The 20847-nt window shown below is 39.6% G+C and overlaps 1 protein-coding gene across 6 annotated transcripts in view; it reads left to right on the forward strand.

Annotated features, from left to right (window-relative positions):
* The window catches only part of LOC121598396 (frizzled-2), a 59873-nt gene that overhangs the window by 14012 nt on the left and 25014 nt on the right, over positions 1-20847 (forward strand). For 2 of the 6 annotated variants that reach the window (XM_041925180.1, XM_041925179.1), the window contains exons 2-3: positions 13284-13759; positions 17730-17884. The gene's annotated coding sequence lies outside the window, so the exon portion shown is untranslated. The other 4 variants (XM_041925182.1, XM_041925183.1, XM_041925184.1 and 1 more) reach the window with 4 other exon arrangements.

The raw sequence follows: 20847 nt of genomic DNA on the forward strand, positions 1-20847 counted from the left end.
TACACGCAGAACCATTTGCATGCGTTTTGCGATATAAACCATAGGCATCAATCATCTTTATGATAAAGTGAATTATTAAATACAAGCTAAACGATATGATACCGTTCTACCTGTATGTAAGTAGTTCTTGTGATTTTCAGTGCATTGGACAGTGCATTTTTTATAAACTTGTTTTCTCAAAATTGCTCCAAAATGAAGATTAAGATTTCCAAAATGAAGATCTTAATTAATGTAATAAAAAGATTACAGACATGTACATATTTTTTTAAGCTCTATGCGCTTAAAATGCGTCACGAGACTCACACTGGAAAATTGTGTTTCGTGTGTTTGGTCCCATTTGGTGAAATTTAAAACTAAACGAATTCATTCACACGTACTTGCAATTTCTCTACCAAGGGAAACATATACTCTTCATGCGTATTCAACCACTTGCCCCTTTTTGAATGTGGCGCATATATGCATCTGCACATGTTAGTACGCCATGCAGGCTTCAGGAGTTTACAATAAGGCTTCTGTATTTTTTAACAACAACAATGTTTTCTATTTACTCAAATTCTCATAGGGGTATCTCAACAAAAAAGATACATTAAATCGTCTTTCATTCTCAATGGAATCTAGCATTATTTTAAACCATTGATGAAAATATAACATTTAAAATATAACATTGAACTCAAATTATTTACTTAATTGTTTAGTTTGAATGCAATATTTTACTTTAACGTTTTTACCCTTATATTATATCTAAATAATTTTTGCAACTAAATATAATGGACAAATAAGCTTGATTCCTGTCTCACATTTTCCACGATGACGCAAACTACTCTATTCTGTAGCCAGCTTTTCAATGAAAACCTTTTATTGAGGCCATTTACGTAGTTAACCAAGTATTCCCTGTTCATTGACAACAAGTTGCTCAAGAATAAAAGCTACAAATAATTGTGCCGACCACCTCGTGCCTTTTATATCGTCAAACAGGACGACGTCTCGACCGTAGACAAGTTCTGCAAACAACGTACGTAGATTGCATGTGAAGAGCGAACGCCACCGTTTAGCAAGAAATATTTAATTATCCCTTATTTAAATGAGCAGCTACGCTCAACGTCATCGGCATCTCTTGTAGTACCTTCCACGATGCTCGGGTAGGGCTGATTTATTCGGTACAACGTACAACATCCATCTCGTTGGCTCTTTCTACTCAGTTGGTCAAGTGCGTTGTAACCGAACAGCACAACGCTAAGAGAAAGGCCAACAAGATCGACGGGAAATGCTCCGTTAAGAGTTAGTCAGTCTTTATGCAACGAGCAAAAAACAAGTATCGACTCAGCGGTAGCACCACATGTCTCATTATCCATGCGCTTGTGCATAGCGCGTTAAACGTACAACATCAAAAATGGCTACACAAAAAAGAATCGTATAATGTCAAGCAGAAAAAATGATACATAACACGATGACTGTATTTTCTTTTTACGCTGAAGATGTAAGCTAAAGAGCAGAATGACAGTGCATGTAGTCCGAGTCAGTAGATATTACACCTTTAAAAACTTCATTATACGCCATACGATGTAAATATTCAAACTTTATTTTTGAACCTTAAGATAACAATTGAAATGGAACTCAAATCGATTAAATACATGTAAAATACATTACATTTATAATGTGAACTTTTTACAAAATAAATGTACAATTTTCTGTAATCAAACTCTTTTTACATATAGAAATAAGGGTTATGAGGTTCCCATCACTTACACATAGTATCATGATATAACGAACTGTTTTTTGTTGACTACTTAGACCTTTTTGTAGTTCTAGAACTCGTTTTTGAAGTAAATTCTCAAAAGAAAAATCTGTACCATCATTTCAGCTTCTGATTATGTACAATAACAGTTAAATTCTGATCGCTGATTGTGAATTACGCCTCTGCTTTATATAAATTAAGTCTATTATAATTAAACAAGATAAAAAGAAGCTTAAACAATATTTGCTGACGAAGAAAGAGTGGAACATCCGCTGGCTCAATTTATTTCTTCCTAATTGCAATCCATTCTGGAATTCATAGGTCTAGTTTGATCTAGGCAGAACCGATCGGAACAACTTTTCCCACTGTAGATGTATAGAGCGCCTTTGCGATGAAATGAAAGTGGTGCAGGAAAAGTGTCAGAAAGTAATTGAATTTAATTGATTGATCACCTGATAGCAGGATGGAAACGTTTCGCTTCAAATGGTTCTAACCAAGAACCCCTTCCATTTGTAGTCCAAAATGCAATCATCCTTCCATGCAAAGCGGAAAGACCTCAAGTCTCCCTCAACATGGAATAATTTGCTATTGAAATTTCCGGGTCCCAAACTTCTCCCGTAGCTCGGTACATAGTCGTGACTATAGATTAACATACTCAATCTTCTTGGCTGCCGTTTGTCAGATCAAATTTCTTACACATACTGCTGCTTCATGTCGCTGTTATATATTTGCTAGGTAACGGACTGTTAGGAACTAGGCAAAATCTAGTGCTGATCGAAATTAAATGTAATTTATCATCATCAGTGGCAGGCACGACACAATCCTGCTTACGAAGCAGTATGGCACCATCTGGAGCTGGTTTGCAGTAAGTGAGCAGTAAATGTGAATCGTACTGTGTTAAATTATTTCACATGATTTCAGAAATTTCATGACTTCGTTTACTACATCAATTTTCCTTTGTAACATTAATGCTGGTAGGAATGTTTATTGTAACATTTATTGTTTACTAGTAAATACGAATGTTTATTATAACAATTATTGTTTATTTTCAATCCAATTGTTCAATTTCAAAACACATTTCCATGTGTAAGATCAAACACTTTGCCAAATAAAAAGAAAATCAGTCATTTATTGCGTTAAACCATATCTCTAAACAAATAACTTACTGTGGTAAACTATTTTATTAGTTAAACTTCCGGTCATATTTGTAGATCCTATGTTCTATACAATATGACTGAAATTAATGTAAACAATTAATTGATTGCTTTGAATAGTTGGCACATTAGGTAACATACTTAATTAAGCTATTTCAAACAAAACTTAGCTATTTGTAAAACGTGCCCATGTTCTATTTTATTTCATTTACTACAAAAAAAATAATCATCATACGCAATTTATTTACCGCGTCCAAATTTTCATCGATTGGCTGACCACCCATGTTGGCAAATCGTTGAAAGGTTCATGTCCGACCCACCAATTATCATATGCGTTGGATGCGAAATTGCTGTCCGTATTCATACAATCAAGCAGCTTCAGAAGTAGCAACTTGATTAGCCTGGACCGAGGCTTGTTAAGTGCAGTACTGGAGAATGTGCTTGTTAAATCTGCCAACCACCAGCAACTTCGAAAAAATGCAATCGAGCATGAAATACTGCAAAAGCATCGTTCCACAACATCCCGTCCTACCTCCGATATATGCAACTCTACTTTTGTTGCGTATCCTGTTCGATGCTTCTGTTACCATTTCATGCACTCTGCAAGAGCAACCCGGCCAATGAACGGACTCGCGCCAGCCTGTCATCCTGGAACGACTGCTAAATCAGGTCAACGCCAAACCATCAACGCCATCCCTTGATGGCGTGGTTGGTTTTATGAGTCACGATATGAAATTATAAACAATCCAGCCTATACAATCATTGCCTTTTAACATTCATTGCATCGCAACGTTCTTCCGGCGCTTCGGTAGCACATGGCAAAGAATGAATGCTTTTATCAGTAATTCTAACAACACAAAACGCTTGGGCCAGGTTCAACGCAATTGGCTGACATCACGTTATGGCATTTTATTAATTAATATTTCCTTCGGAATCATATCACTGTCACTTTTGATGTTCAATTAAGTGTGATATTTATTGAAAACAGTGTTTCATGTCTGTCTAACGTGAGTTTTATGTTGTGTAGATTTTATTTAAATCAATGCATTATCCAGACTGACATTTCGACTGACATTTTAACTGTTGAAGCCTATATATACATGTATATAGGTCACCATACCAACTGGATGACCGCACGTTTCAACGTTATATTCAACTACATTGTAAAGAAAATAATAAAACTCATAAAAACAATAATTTTCGAATGTAAACCCTATCGATGGCATAATATTTCGAGATGGGCACTTCTAAAAGCAGCAAGACAACACCAACTTCATTATATGCCTTCATTTGCATCGTCGTCTAATCAAAAATGACAATATGTCTTGTTAAGGCGCGTAATTGAACACTACGGATGAGTGTTTCGTGTGTCCTTGGCGTACTCAGCATCTTGGGTGTTCAGTAGCAACCATCACTGTACGAAATGATACGTCTCTTGTATAATCTTTTATTTTCTTACAGCTTCGATGACCCCATCCGTTAGACCTTGTTGATAAGGTATCTCCAATCAATAGGGATGAGTGTCGAGCAGAAGCCAAACAATTCATACCGTTTGACATAGTCATGATTGTGACAGTCGCACATTTTTATTTCGGATTATCACCATCTACTATTGGTTTCAGGCACAACGATTTCGATTATTTTTGGCTGTTTATATATTTCTGTAAGGTCAGAAAATCGCAATAAAAACAAACAGCTCCTGGTTGAACTAGTCGAGGTTTTACTGTAACATACTATGCATTTATTTTGAGTGAGTACACAACACTACAATAAATCAAAAACTTCTTTACGATCTACTCAAATGCAATACTTTACGATCTACTCTGAATCTCGTGTAGAGTCTTCGATGGTAATAATTAAACCCATGCTTTTAATTTGACATGTAACCTATAATTTGATTCCTCATATTCTACCATATATTCTATGCACAAGAATTGTTGGCCATTTAAAAGATACAAAGTGTAAAAAAATGTAAGTGTATATTCGTTTGTTTTGATTGCACAATTACCATCAACTGTACTGTGAGAATCGACATTATTTGTAGTTCTTCTTTCTTTGCTTCGTTGCACCTTTTCCGTCGTTTATGGTATTTTTCTAATTCAACTTTCTCCTACGCAGCATCCCAGCCAGATCCTTTACAAAGATCCTTGCGTATACACGCCATTATAGCGGATCGTCATCACTGTCTCATAAATATTCATTTTTTCCTACACTTGCACCACGAACCCGTCTAACCTTTACCCTCAACCGACCGTCAACGTATACGCTTTTCCAATGTGACGTAGGCAAGGGACGATGCTTTGAGTAGGGTGTATTTGGCGGGGTTGAACAAAATCTTGGAAAATATACACACAGTAAATGAAGTTAAGCATGGTAGGTCCACGGAAATATCTACTCCCTTTCTACAATCGTGACCATTGTTGGAGGTATATGTAGCTTACCAAACAAAATAAAAAAGACATACAACGGTTAGAACCCAAATGAGGAAATCAGTCCCAGCAAGGACACAACACCCGCTTCCCCAGCAAACATACGCACTTTCTCGGTGTGTTTTTCTACAGCAGCTTCGCCTGGATTGAAATATTGCGATCTATAAATATTTATGAAAAATATGCTCTGAAACCACGTGTTCCTGTCCGAACCATGTCACTAAAACCATATCTCGTGCTTCTTCGTCGAAAAACTTCACCGTAACCCGCCGTATTGGGTTCACTTTCTCTGACAGACGCTTAGACGGTGATGGAAACATAATTGGAATGCGAACGTGTGGTGTTGAGTAGTTCAGTTGGGTAGACCTGCACGATTCGAGCTCGACGACGGCTGACTCAACCATGTTGTGAATGATTCGGCTTTTGCAAATCTGTCATCAGTCATGCCGTTGCTGTTGGTTGCTGTTGCCGTTGGTGACATTTTATGCGATCGTCAATTTCATACCAAGCTCCTTATATATACACATATACACACATAACATATATATGTTTATATATATATTTTTGTGTATATATATATATATATATATATATATATATATATATATATATATATATATATATATATATATATATATATATATATTTGCGTATGTATCGTTTGCCTCATGATTATTTAAACATTGTTATAGAACAATTGATCAAACCATAAAATCATCATTTTTAATATTTCAATTATAAACAAATAGTAAAATTGCTATACACAATTCAATTTAATCTTTTACGCGATCAATTTATACAGTCATAAAGATAATTGAGCGTCATTTTCTTTCTACATAAACGAATCTTCCAACTGTGCCATTCCTTGATACGTTCCAAGCATAGCGACTGGGAAAACTAACAGATTAGCATGGGTACATTTCTTCTGCAGTGTACTGCCTAAAACAAAAAAAATCGCTCATTTCCGCAAACACATCAGCAATCGATGGCCCTAATTACCGATTGGTCGATCGGTGTTTACTGGATCGTTAGCCATTCGTGCAGCAGTCGCAGCATAAACTCCATCCACTTCCCCGTTCTACGCTTCCTGTGATTAAGCAGATTTCCCATTTTAATCCTTTCCTTTGCTTCTTCACGCTTCTCCACGGAGACGAACAACTCGAGCGAACACAAACAGTTGGTGAAGCGTTCGTCATCATAGTTTGACTACCAGTGCCCCCGTTGGTGTGTAGGAAAGCGCACCAAGTTTAATTAACTGGGTTGATTACTACTTCCGCTATTTTCCACATACCTGATTAACACGTCTGCCACTGTGCTGCGTTGTTTATAAATAGCCGTACATGCTCCCAGGTTCTGCTCCCGGGGAAAACTTTCAAACGCAAGCGAAACGCATCGCTCGGTGAATCCTCAGACACCCGGCCATGTACAGGGCCATAACAAGCACAAAGAAGAACAATATTTATGCGTACTGCGCTTGGATGTAATACGTATCGTCACACAGTTTGTTGCAGATGATTTATAGAACAGCTCTTTAATAGTTTTCTTCGCTCGAGCGTGGTTTTGCTTGCGCCACCTACCCTCGTCATTACGGCGTTTCTGCTGGAAGTAGAGTTGTTTGTGTTTTAAATTATGCATCCACTCTTTCACGTTCAATTTCATTCTGGGTCTCGCGCTCGTGTCGCTACCGTTAATTATTTGGTTCCCATGCCATGTTTACACACGCTTTCGTATTTAAAGCAAATTAAACAGGGTTACCATTGATCGAAAAGGATTGTTTAAATTTAGAAGACAAGTAATAAAGAATTTGCTTAAAGCTAGTTATAATATTGCATTGTTTAATGCAAAACTCACTAGTAATCAGGCCTCAGCTGCTGGTAGCGACGATATTATCACCAATAGTAATCCATCAATTGGTACGGCTTCATTAAGAATGTAATTTTGAGTGGCCTGAACGCATAGCTCCGAGGCTATGCTATCGATAACTGGTAATATCATTAATGTTAATTCATCAATTTCATTCTCTGGCTGACGATCATCGGCTGCACGAGTATGCTGCTTCATATCCGTTCATAGCAATAACTCAAATCATTATCGCTTCAGCGCTGCATTTCAAAAACTCCGTACTCCATTCAGCAGATTGTGTAAAGAAATAAATAAACAACCTAACACTGCACTACATATACGCTAGCAGAGCAGCAGAGCTGAAACAGCCACATCTACTTCACAAGTCGACACAGACACCACACACACCCAATCGATTCCTTAGTCGAGAGATAACGAGCTGACGATATACTGATGCCCAATCGGTTGCACGGAGGCTTCGCTTAATTGAGTAGCACCAGGCGAGACTTGCTACTGATTATTCTGCTATTAATCAAAGCGTTATCGGGAAGCATACGGTCGGCTCTAGCTAGTATCGTCACACATTACCTTCCATTCCACCAGTACCCTCACTGGTCGAGCTACTCGATGACATGCTTACGTAGCGATAGACGAGTTGTCAATGCTGTTATCAGCAAACCGCGGGAATTCAGCTAAACATCATTGTGTCAATGAGCTCGAACTACACACTGTGTGCTGGTGACCAAAGCTTCATAATGTGTTCTTCTAGCAACCATACCATTATTTATACAGGCAAAAAAGCTTCTTTTTTTTGCTTTAAGGACTGACACACGCTGCTTGCTGTTTGAATTTAAACTAATTTACCATTATACAAAAAAAAACAATTTATTCATTACGCTTAGCTTCTACACAATAAATACAGCGAAATATTAGGATCATTAATGTTTAAATTACAGTATTTTATGATTTATACTCGGTTGTCGATTCCACATTGCAAATTCTGTAACATTGGAATTGGTGGAACATAAGAAAAAAAATTAATGTTTTTGGAATTGTTATCATTCATAACATTAACATAATGGCGAGTTATAGTACAATAAACAATAATGTCTGCAAATAAAGCTGCCTGCTAAAGTCAACAGACATTCAGTATATAAAAAAAATCAACTGAAGTTACCTGTTTCGACTGCTATATTTCCCCCCACGTAGCTATGCGTCCAAAGTACGGAGGAATAATCGTACCTTAAGCATAGCGTGGGCTAGTGTTCAGCTTTCGGTGTGTTTGATCTAAGCTTGTCGATTGCACACGACGCTAGCTGAACCACTCCGGGATTCGGGGGAGATCGAAATAAATTGCCCCATACCGAACACCCTGCTAAGTCAAATCAAACAAAAATCCTTCCGTACACCAAACAACACCACACATTGCCACGTATTGCCGCCGTACCGGCGTACCAACTTCCAAACGAACCAACTTCGCCCTGTCAGAAGCACCTCACACACGCATCGCGAAACCATTCCGAACTTGTCAGCCCACCGAAGCCACCCCGAAGAGATCCTGCCGAGATTGGGCGCAATGATTGATGGGACCCGCACTGAATCCTTTACCCGCATTTGCCTACCAATGGCGATGGTGTGTTTTCGGTAGTTGTTATGAGTGCGGCCATTTTTCGTTTAAAAAAAAATCTGACACAGTGTGTTGATCCCGCAGAAGAAAGTTGCGGGGAAATTGATAGCTTTCGAAACAATACTTTCCTTTCACTCTTTAGCGAAATTTTTATTCTGGTTCTTTACTATCATTTCATTACAACAGTTTAGTGCTTCTGGAGATGATCGGATTAGTATTAAAGTGATTTTAGGCAAAGCAAATCTTTCGTCAGTTAGATATGTATATAAATTAAATGTATTTTACCGTTTCGCAGCATACTGAATCATTCAGACACATTGTTTCTTTATGACTCGTACTTTACGGTCCATGGTTCGAGGTGTTGTCGTTCGTGCTAAAGACCATGATTCAGAAACTCACGAATTCAAACGTGCGCGTAACCTTTGAACCTTGACGCCTAGCCAGCATCCATCTATTTGATCGATCGCCGGAAGACCAGGGTTTGTGAAATTTAACCTCTTCTCAAAGGACGTACAATACGTACATTTTCAATAAAGGGAAGATAGAGGCTGTGTGAGAGATAAAATCAGAGCCACCTGGCGAGGCGACTAGACTCACTGCTCACTGCTTAGCGGGATTCAATTATAGAAATTGAAGCCTAGTTCCACATAAGCTAATCTCCGGCAATTTTCTAGCACACTCTCTAACATATCTAACGTCTTTCCAAGCGACCCTAAAGTCTCCATCGCATACGACGTTGAGATGGAAGGATAAGTCGATCGTTGAGCATCGTAGTGCCGGTTCCTCAAAACCTCGGCTAATCTGCTAATACCTAGAGTCTCCACCGCATGTGGCGCGCTGCGCATGAGACAGGAAACATTCACGCTCGCCACCTGCCCCAACATCTACGGCTGAACCAAAGACATGAGAGGCTGATTATGCTTATGTTTATGCCCCACACACCTTGAGATATTTTAAACATCAATCGAACACATCTCGTTTGCTTCACACCGTTTCGACAAGACATGGTTTGGTGTTCTTTCACCTCACTGCCCGTTTACCTCGACGGTAGCCTTCTGCAGGCTTGCCTCTATTGGCTCTGTTGGTGCTCCGGAACCATCGCTGTTGCGTTGTGTGAGTGCGATGAGATCGAGGTTTTGACTGCCTTACTACACCTTCGTTGGCTGCTGATTACCATTCTCGTGTGTGTGTTTTTTTACTCGAGCCTTCTCTACCACCAACCAGTACACACTACACTGTTTTCGATTTTGTACGCTTCTTTCACATCCATTCTTGTTGGTTTTCCGCATCAAAACATTTAAAATTCATCTTGTTAAGACATTTTATTTATGGAGATTAGTTCGTTCGATTTCTTCTCGGTCGTAGTTCTTACATAGGTGGTTCTCTTACTACCCTACACACGATCTGCCCACCCATCGCTGTACCCATTGCGAACATGTCGATTCGTGGTTCTAGGTATGTCGAGACACCTCAATTGCTAACAAGCCAAAGTGTGGCAGCCATCGCCACCCAGAGCAGGAATTTGGCTTTTGGGTTAATTTTCAATTTAACTTGCAAAGGCCGGATATTAATTATCATCAGTAATTCTGACTTTCCTAGCACATTAGCGCATCAAACACATTGTGTTGCATATAAGTTGCTGTAAATTGAAGACTATTAAATGTTTATCACACAAGGTGTTTGAAACATTGCTCATCAAGACAATACGGCGCTAATTGAAAATAACATTTAAAAACTTATCATAATTTCAACATAAACTTCCAGAATGAGTAAATAGTTGAACCGAACTTGAATATCTTAAAACACACAACGATCGTGTTAAAGTCGAGGTACATTCAAAAGGCTCTTTGGTGGATAGGACCAGCAAGTTGTCCGCTTTGGACATCATATCTGCTAACGAGACAAACCCGGGCTCGAAAGTAGAAGAGAAGAAAAATAAAACGATTTAACTACCATAACACGCATCACCTTCTCGCACAGGCAGTACAACACACGCAGACCCGTGTCTGAGGAATGGAACTGGAGATTGTATTGCGTTTTGTTTGTTTAATTTCGAACATGATTTTCTTCCTCCACTTCATTGTGGTGGTTTTCTTCGCCTTTGCCTTCTTCGCTTTCATGAGCGATTCGTGGACTCATTCCATTCCGATCCATCTTCGATCAGTCCAATCGATCAGTAGGGTCATATATTATGGTTTATCATGATTTCGACTTGTTTCTTCGATTCTTTTTCCTTGTTCTCTCTGGTTACTTTTTTTTCGGGGTTCCTATAAACCTCGTCTCCTTCCTGGCAGGTCATATGCCCGTTTGCAGGTTGCCTGCTGTTCCCTGCAAATGAATCTGGAAGTGAGCGATGTCTCCGGTACAAGATCCCTTACGAATGTGTGTGCCATAGCGAACGATGACAAACGAAGATATGAAAAACATGAAGCTGCTGCAAAGGCTCGCAGTGTTTGGGGTATGCTAATGTTCAAACACTGGTTTTCTTTTACTTTGTTAGCTCAATATCTGAGATTGGCGCTAGTTCTAATAAAATTTACCTAACTGTAACGATGGAACACACTGTAGCGTCTACCGAAAATTCTAAAGCAAACTCGAAACCATATTACAACATCACATGTAAAGAAAATATATCAGCTTTGTAGAATACATATTTTTCCCTTTTGGAAAAAAAAGAAAGATAGCAGGTTACCCATGCGCTCTGACCTTCGAATAGTAAAGACGGTCTCAAGCATACGCCCTATAGGGTGTCCCCATTGAAATCTTGGAAACAAAATAGACGATTGAATACAGATCATTTTTTCCACATTTATTGCCACTATAAACAGAAAATGGCTAAGATAAAGTAACTATAAACATGGAGAAACCATAAACATGCAGTTTTGTATGCAACTCTCGGAGTGTGCGGTCTGGAAGGATGCACACACACTAATGTTGAGTTTGTCCTTTTCAACAAAAAATTGATAGTGTATCGAAGGTCAAATATTGTTCGACTGTTTAGAGATAAAGACGCTGGTTGATCCTAAATATACACATCAAGATTATTTGTGGAACATAAAATAACTAAAGTATAGGTTCATTTGAATGTTCATATGTAGGAGTATATACCATTCAATATACTTACTGCCGTTATGTTTCATATTAATAGCACCATGAATGTATAGCAATTGACCATCACTAACCTTCACTGTTTCGGTGCCTTAAAAAGTGCAAAATGTCTTCCCTCTGCGTGTCCTCTATGTCTATGTGTCATCCACACCTCTTTCCGTTTACTCACTTGCATCATCACATAACTGCAACATGTCTTGCGCTACCAACTTTATCTTTCCCAGTTTCCAGGTACCATAAGGTACCACTATTTATCTACTAAAAGGATGGAAACACCCGAGCCAGACAGACGGAGCAATACATCACATGGCTGCGAAATGCTTTAACCAGTCGGGCCGGGCATCTTCTCTATTTGTACGCTGTGCCGTGCACGACGGTGTGCATGCAGCGAAAATTATTTCTCTTTAAAGGAAAGTTGTTGCGATTCTTGTATGTTTGGCTAGCCGCAACAGCTAGCGCATTAGATCCGTTGATGGTTGAGCAAACGCGCAGGGCAGAGGACCGTTGCAGGACACCGCAAACTTATGAAGATGATTGTACTTAGGGTTGTTTTCAAAATGGCAATGGAGGGATCGTCTGTTTACACGTACACATAGTTTTTAATCAACGATAGGTACCCTAGTGCACTTGACGGATATACGTGTCGAAGAAGATATAAAATAACCAAACCTAGCAAATAACCATCCATCAATGCTCCACATGGACGATATGTACGTTAAGTTCACAAATGAAACATAACCTTTTATGTGTATGTGTATCTAGATATTATTACTATACATGTTCATCATTTACTTGTGAAATAAATAATTATGATTTCAATCAATAATTCTTATTCTTAATTATGATCAATATCAATAATTTGATTGAATAACTGTGTGTAATAAGCTTTATCAGTGAAAATGTTCACCATGTACGTATGATTTATTTGAATTTTCAAATTACAAATGCTCATAGCATGCTTTCCGATTTCGTTCATTGATTTCATCCCCCTTAGATGCAATAGATGCACATAAGTAAAAAGACAACAGATGGATCGGGTAGGCGGACTACGTTCGAGGAAGAAAGATAGACAATACATTGTTTTACTAAACACATTGAGAATGCACATGCACAAATTAAGCAGGGCTAGAGGCCAGGGATTTTAAACATTTTTTCAATTCAAATACACTTTGAAACATACCATGTAAAAAAAGAATATAAATAATCAAAAATGTTTAATGAAGAATAAATCGTCGCTTTTCTAATTTCTTAAAATGTTTACACCTTAAATTGAAACTAAATGTTTCACCAACCCTGCCTACGGCCAGCGCATATACCTGCTGAAACGCACACAACCTTGTTCAACTGTACGGTTTTGCTCTTCTTTTCTCTCTCTCTCTCTCATTTAGCTCTCGCGCTCGTCTCGAAACTGCGCTTCGTTCTCGTTTTCTCTGGCACATGCTTTGTTTCACTCATTCAACGCGCGCCCGACGATACGCACACCAACGCAAAAATCGCTCATGCTCACGCACTTTTTCTTCACTCTCGCACTTCAATCTCAACTTCGGTCGCGTGCAGAGTGACGGTGCTGCGCTCGAGTTCACGGCGCCCAACTTCTGAACAAATGAAGTGAAAAAGTGTGTTTCTCCAGGTGTGATGTTTCGAATCCTTTCCGAACTTCGTTTCACAGTGCAGTGCAAGTGCGGCATACAACCAACCATTCGTTTTGCGTTTTGCGTTGCCAGTGAATATTAGTGCCAGGTGAAACCAGGGCGATTGAACGTAAATTGTTAGCAGTTCGAGAATGTTTGAGAGTGCGCTGATCGGTGTGTGTACGGCATACGAAAGCCACAATCGAGCGAAAAGTACGCGCGTGATGTTGTAGGTGAGTGACGGGTGGTAGAATTTTCCATTTTACATTTTTGATCTGTGAAAACTAATTCGGTGAAACGGAAAAGCTAGTGTGGGCACGTCTCATCACAACCTTTGTGGGAGTACATAACGAAACAGAAGAATAAAAACCATCATCCAAGATCCAAGCAAGCGAAATGAGCAAGTGAATAAAATGATGGTTGCTTTTGCTCTCGCTCCTAAAGAAAGAATAATGGCTCCCAAGTGGCCCGCGTGAGACGTGAGTGCGAGCGAGATGGGTACACGCCCATGGGCAACCGGTTAGTGTGTGCGATAGAAAAGAAACACCTAAAAGAAAATGCCACTGTGTATGTAGTCGTGTTCGCTTCGGCGTAATGTCAACAAAGCAAAAACACACTCTGAAGCAATGCAAAACAACAGCGTCCGGCAGCGGCGTACCCGTGAGTGATATTGGTGGGGTGGGATTTTCCGAGATATTTTCCCCAAACGGGCGAACGAACGAATGTGCGTGTATGTGCATCTAGTGAAAAAACGTTTGCTGTGTACTTTTGCTGAGGAAGAGTTTATGCTACATCCGCGCACAAAGCTGCACCGGAAATCAAAACCTGAAGTGTGTGTTTGGACGGACGCTACTGGCTTCTTTAGGCGAGTTCTAAAGACACTCGTACGTCTTCTACACGGATCGAACAGAGCGCTATTTCTCGATCAGCAGAAGCAACGAAAAACCAATAACCGCAAACCACTTGGAAAGATGTGGGGGAAGCTTTATACGCGCGAACTTTTATCGATTTATTGAATGGTATTTCGTAAATAACTTTATGATCCAAGTCCATTCTGGATAGCATCTTTAATTCATAGACCGATACGGCTACGTAAATGTAAATGCTGAACTACTTCCAGTGTTCTCTTATAGAATGGCTAAAAGCGTCTCGCTAAGGCAGATTCTGCAGCAGACTAGTTTATTTTACTGAAATATTCTATGCTCATTAGCAATCTTGCTAACGGCTTTATAAAGCTGACGGTTGTTCAACGCTTTACAGATGTTACAAAGGGAACCCTTAAACCTAGCGTGGAATAGTTATTACAGTACACATCCATTAACCAAGAAATATTTCAAGAAAAAAATCTTTTTTTAAAAATGCATAGCTTAAAGACAGAAAAATGTGTCTACATAGAAAAAAAATCCAATTAAATTGTGTCTAAAATGAAATGAAAATATGATGAAAAAACAATCCTCTAATGGTGTAGATTGGCAAGTGAAAGCATGTTTTTAACTCTTACTTAACAAACAGGATGCAAATCACTCCTCTGTCACCGTGATTCCCCTCTTGTTGAAATGCAAATGAGCTCTTTGAACTCTAGCCGGCCATATCATGCGACCGTTGGACCTATCGAAAATGTATGCCTTGTATGCCTTGTATGCCTTGTGCCTTGGATGGCATGGGGAAAATTAACGAAAAAGCTCTATCTATATACACGTACTACGCTCAATACTGAGGTTGTTTTGCATTCTCACTACAGTGCTTTCTAAAGAATGAATATTGGAGTCAAACAACCAAAAACAAAACAAAAACACTAGTTCGAGTGTCAGAAAATGTTCCTATATTGTTGGCGCAACCTGGGGTGTTCCTGGGGATGATGATGATGAATTTACGGTTTTCGATCAGACCGCAGCGATGTACGGGCGGTGGTTTTGCGCCGCATTGCAATCAACATCAGCATGAATATTCAAAAGAAAGGGTGTCGGAGGAAGCATTTGTGCACCCATAAGAACGAGAAACGCGATTGGAGTAGAAGTTCTGCGGATCGTTGTAGAAAACTGCAGACTAGAAGTACACTGTTCGGTGCACTCTAGCCCTAATTTAACCATGAACCTAGGATAAAGCAAGAAATAGAGCATGGCACTACACTTGGTGCATAAAAATGTTCACTGAATCATGCAAAAGAGAGATGTTTGTTGTGCATGCTGTGTGGTTTCGAAACGCCATGCTTTCAAATAATCAGCGACAGAAAATAGGGTGTTAGGCTTTTTACTTTTGTTTGTTATACCTTTCTTCATCAACGAACAAATCACGACTGTCGCCAATATGAAGAAGCTATAAAACGGTCATGTCTTTTATGGCTTCAACGAAATGCGGTATTTCTAAACATCATTCCTCTTCTCACACCTTCAACCGGATAATGATTTCGATTGATTTGCAAATGTGGATTTATAAGCAACCAGGTTGACATCACCTCTGTTAGATTTTTTTTTGCATGATTGGTATGTTTGAATTCGGTTTTTACTCAATCCTCTCCAATCGTGCTCAATCAATATCCACTACAAACAACGCACGAAATGTTCTTTTGGTTGGGTTCAGCAACCATGCGCCTGTACTTTTCGACGCTTTTGTTTCCAACTAGTAGTTAATTTAAATTCTTTATATTTACATTCGAATTTCAAACGTGCGCTAGTTTGCAAACTTGTGATGCCTACTGAATGATTGATTGGCAAGCATTGTGCCTTAACACGTTGAAAGAACCAATAAGTTGTGAGAAAACTTTTGGTTCATGGTGCATTTTACTGTTTTTAGGGACGGTATCCATCCATAGGGTGGTCGATTAGTGACTCATGTAAAGAACGGACGTAGTTAAATTCTCCGTATGTAGTATACTAGGTTGTCCAATAGTCTAATAATGCATTTACAACTCTTGACAACGAGAAAGGAATATTTTATTTATTTTGTCTAATATAATTTTGGGTTTGATTTGATTGATTTAATCGCTTGGAACTTGATACAATGTAATAACCTCGAAACAACCAAATTGATGATTCCGATTCGTTCTACACTGGTCTGCCTGGTAAGAATCCAATAACCTTTGTTTGTTTGTTTCATTTTGTTTTGTTTCATATTTTTTTAACATATATATTTATTATCTATGCTTACATTGACAAATTATCTTCTCCCAACCCCAGCACTTGCTTAGCTACGGGGCAATAGTAAACCATAACTTTTGGGGAGCATCAACGTTGAAAAATAATCATTGAGTTGACCACGGCCACAATCTACCAGTTGGCTGTTATTCGAATCAAACCCGTTGTTAAAAATAGATATGCACCATTGGTCTGGTCGCACCCTTAAATCATGCCCGTAAAATTTTCTCCCTGCTGTCGAGGGAATTAATCGTTCAGCAAAAGGAATGTGTTTGTAAAAAAATATATATATATATATAGGAAAATTGTATATCTCAGTAGAAAAATATGCACTGCAAAAAGAAGGCACACAAGAAGATTGGAAGACCACGGAGAAGAGAAAATAAATGTGAGAAAAGTTTAAAATGAAAATTCCATTTTCTTAGCAACATCAAATCCCAAGACACACACACAATAGGGTGTCGGAAGAGTCGCCAGCCCTGTAAAAAAAGGCCAAGATTGGTGGCATCAAAACTGTGGCCGCAGTTTTCTGTTGATGAAAAACGATCGTGATCGTCAGATTGCACTACGACCAAGGTCCAAGGAAAAATGAAGCTAGTCGATTGTTGATTCACTAAACCTGACGAATAAATTCATCACAGTTAACCGAGCAAGCGAACCGAAAAACGGTTGTACTGTTGGGGGAAGTTTATTTGTTATTGTTTCAGTCCCCATTTTTTGGCCTAAACGTCGTGGAAACGGTGGAATTAAAAGAGAAAAAGCTGTGCTGTGCGCCACCCGCCCGCCCGTGGCAAGCGCACTGGGTGGGACTACGTGTAACATTTGGGCTGGACGCAACACAGCGTCAGCATCCATGCTTTTCTATAACATTACTGCGTCAGCCCAGTCACTCACAATCACTAACAACGTTCGAAGCGTTTCAGCTACTTGACGAAACGGAAATTTAACGAGCACAAATTTACAGTTCTAATGAGCTGGACTAATTTTTCAACCCTTTTTACGCTGCGCATGTGTATGTACTTAACTGGTTGGTCTCATTTTGCGATGTTTTCTATCTTTTTTTATTTAGTTTCCGGAAAAGTCACTCAACTGTAGCGAGTGGTGCAATGAACAGGATGAAGCAATCGTCGTCTAGCTACTCGTACATTTGAATCAAGATCGACTGCCTTTAAACGCCTACGTTCTATGATGAACACACAAACATTGAATCTACTGCTTTAAAAGGTAAGGCTTTGTTAGACGTGTATTATTTAAAGTTGATCGTGAAGATTTTATAGTCATGTGTTTCAAAGTTGAGCGAGCCGAGGATTCACATTGTTAGCTGTTGCAAAATAGTTTTATAATGCGTTACTTACTATCTCTCGATGTATCTGAAGGTCTAAAGTCATACATACTGAAAAACGCCACTAAACTCTCTTGAGTAAGTAAGTAAGGGTTTGAAAGTTATGTGCATTGCTAAGCTATGCTGTAAACAAACAAATAAAACATAGCTCACGGCATTCTGTTAGTTTATCGTATAGTAAATTAATCATTATGTGTTCATGCACGGTAGAGACACAACATCAAATCCAACCCAATTGTACGATACTTTCGCAAGGGATAGCAATCGAAATGAGAACGCACACAGTTTTATGCGATCAACGCCCTTCTATAATGTATACCTTTCAGTGGGGGACTTTCAGCTCATTAGCAGATTATCCACGACACGACCATCCTTTATGCGGCTATTCAGCCAAATCTGCTCCGCTTCTGGTTTCGCAAGAACGCCACAGAAGAAGGAACGGAGAACAGACTTGACTCGGTGCTCAAAAATGCAAACAAGCCATTCTTCTTCACTACTTCAACGCAGTGTCCGTAGAACGTGGGCTCGAGCACAGTTTCTGTTCCGGTGGCACCTTGATCGCCTAACTCTTAACAACCATGAAGAGATCAGCGACACGGATTGATAGGTTCTGAGAGAAAAAGCGTGAAATCAAGACCAAGCCAAGATTCACGTACGCATGCGTATGCTCGATTTTCTTATTTTAAAACAAAATGTGCAAACAAGTGTACTTAGCACCAAATTGAATTTTTGTATGTATACTGCATGTACTTTTCAATCCGTTGGCTCGAATCTTCAGCGCGATCGTGGATAGGTCAGTTGGAAAGCGGTTGGAAGAAATCGTATCGGGAGGACGTGTTGGTCAGCCAAGGGCAAGATTCGCCATCACTGACAACCGAATCCATCCCCACCGTTTCGGCGAAACGGCTCACGCGAAGATCTACAGTTGCTGATATCATAAATTTTCTTCAATTCTGTTGCTTTTGTTTGTTTTTCCGCTCACCAATCCACCACACCATGCGCTGCGCTTCTCTGCCGTTATTGGTAGAAGACAGCAGAAGTTGGCGAACTTTATGCTGCTTTTCTGTCGTGGCATTTATGCTGCCCGCGTCCAGCAAACTGCCCTGGGTAGTATGATCAGCAGGAGAATAAATAACACAAATGCACTCGAAGACAACAGGGAAGGGCGCGATGACGCGTTAGTGAAGTATACGTATTTTGCCCTGCGATCAATCTCGAGCATATCATTATGATATCCGAAGTTTAAGCTAAGGTGGCCATTGTTTATACTTTTGATTTAGATTTTTAATTATTTTTCATGCATTTTACTATGCAATTTGTAAAATTATTAGACGAGATTTACGGTTTCATATATTTGTAAAATATCACTATCACTCGAAATCGTAAAATCCACTGTGCAAATCATTTCAAAGAGCTGCCGATTACCCATAACGTTCCCTCGCCGACCCTGAAGGATGGCTTAAAAGTTTGACTATCCGGAAAAGGAGAGCAGCATGTAATATCAATGAACGATTCTTCGTTGCATTTTTATGTTTGCTACTTTAATGAAGCAATGTACTTCTCTAGTTCTGTTTCAATCTCAATCTTTATCAAATCATCCTTAGTTTGTTCACTGTTTAATAAACTTATTTAGAAAGTTCAGCACGGAAAGCACAACGGTGGCGCTTTTACTTTTTGACGCATTCAATACTCACTATTGTAGCGTGCTAAGGAAGATTGCGTACCGGAGATGGAATTGTATTTTCCACGCATTTTCCACACCGCATTTGCATACGGAGCGAATTGTTTCCAAGTGAACTATCACCTGAAAGACTCACCAAAACATCATCGAGAGTCCGCTCGTAATGACTTCCCCTGAGGCCATTTCTCCGCGTTCATGGATGAGCTGGGGAAACGCAAACAAGATTGTGGTGGAATCCGCTCATGGGAGCTTGACACGATGATAAGGGTAGTACGCAAAAGAAGCAGACAAATGATTTCTGTTGCATTCCACGGCCGGTAAAGAGGAACTGAACGCTTACCGTCGGTGTAAGCGAAGCTACTGATTCGCCCGGATTTGATCGGGGCAGGGTGCCGCGAGATACGGTTTGCTGCTGCGGTGCTGTAAGTTAAAGTTCCCTGATTTGTTTGTTTTCCTTATGAACGAGAGCTCCTAGGAGGTGACTTCACACAAAACATGCCAGCCAATTCGAACAATACACACACACGCCAATCCGACGATCCCGTGGTGTAGCGCTTCGATGCTCGGCTTCCCTCGTATCCAACGGCGGAGGCTTGTATGCTCGTAAAAGGTGTACCAAACGAAAAGAAGAAACGGTTTAAGCATTCTTGAACCGACGCACCCCGAAAACGTAAAACTCTTCCTACTCTTAGTTCCTCCGGTCACGCCATCAGCGATTCAGCGCTGATCATTTAGGCAATTATTCGGAAGCCCAGCGGTAATTATTTGCCGAGTTTATTGTTATCTTTAATACGCGAGTTAGTTAAATATTGATTTTGTGCTTTTCACGCGCCGTGTGTATTTTGCGTGCTCATATCGTTGGCTGCACCCTCTTTGTTTTTTACAGTCACGGGGAGGTCGTCGTGCGCCGTCGAACGGGGTTAAATAGGATTCTGAACGAGGAACACGTTTCAAACGGCATTCAAGTTGAATCATCATTTCAGTATGAATGATTACACACCGCAAAGCTGTTAAACTTTGCTACATTTTGTTATAAAATTGTGTGACTTCTTGTTAGGGTTAAGACAGTTTCCTATCCAACTCAAGAGAGCAGTGCAGATGTTGTGGCTAAGCGCATTTAGTTCCATTTTCATCAACAATACACACGTCATTTGGGACTTTACT

Source organism: Anopheles merus, chromosome 3L, assembly GCF_017562075.2.
Source record: "Anopheles merus strain MAF chromosome 3L, AmerM5.1, whole genome shotgun sequence".
In the NCBI taxonomy this organism is placed as follows: Eukaryota; Metazoa; Arthropoda; class Insecta; order Diptera; family Culicidae; genus Anopheles; species Anopheles merus.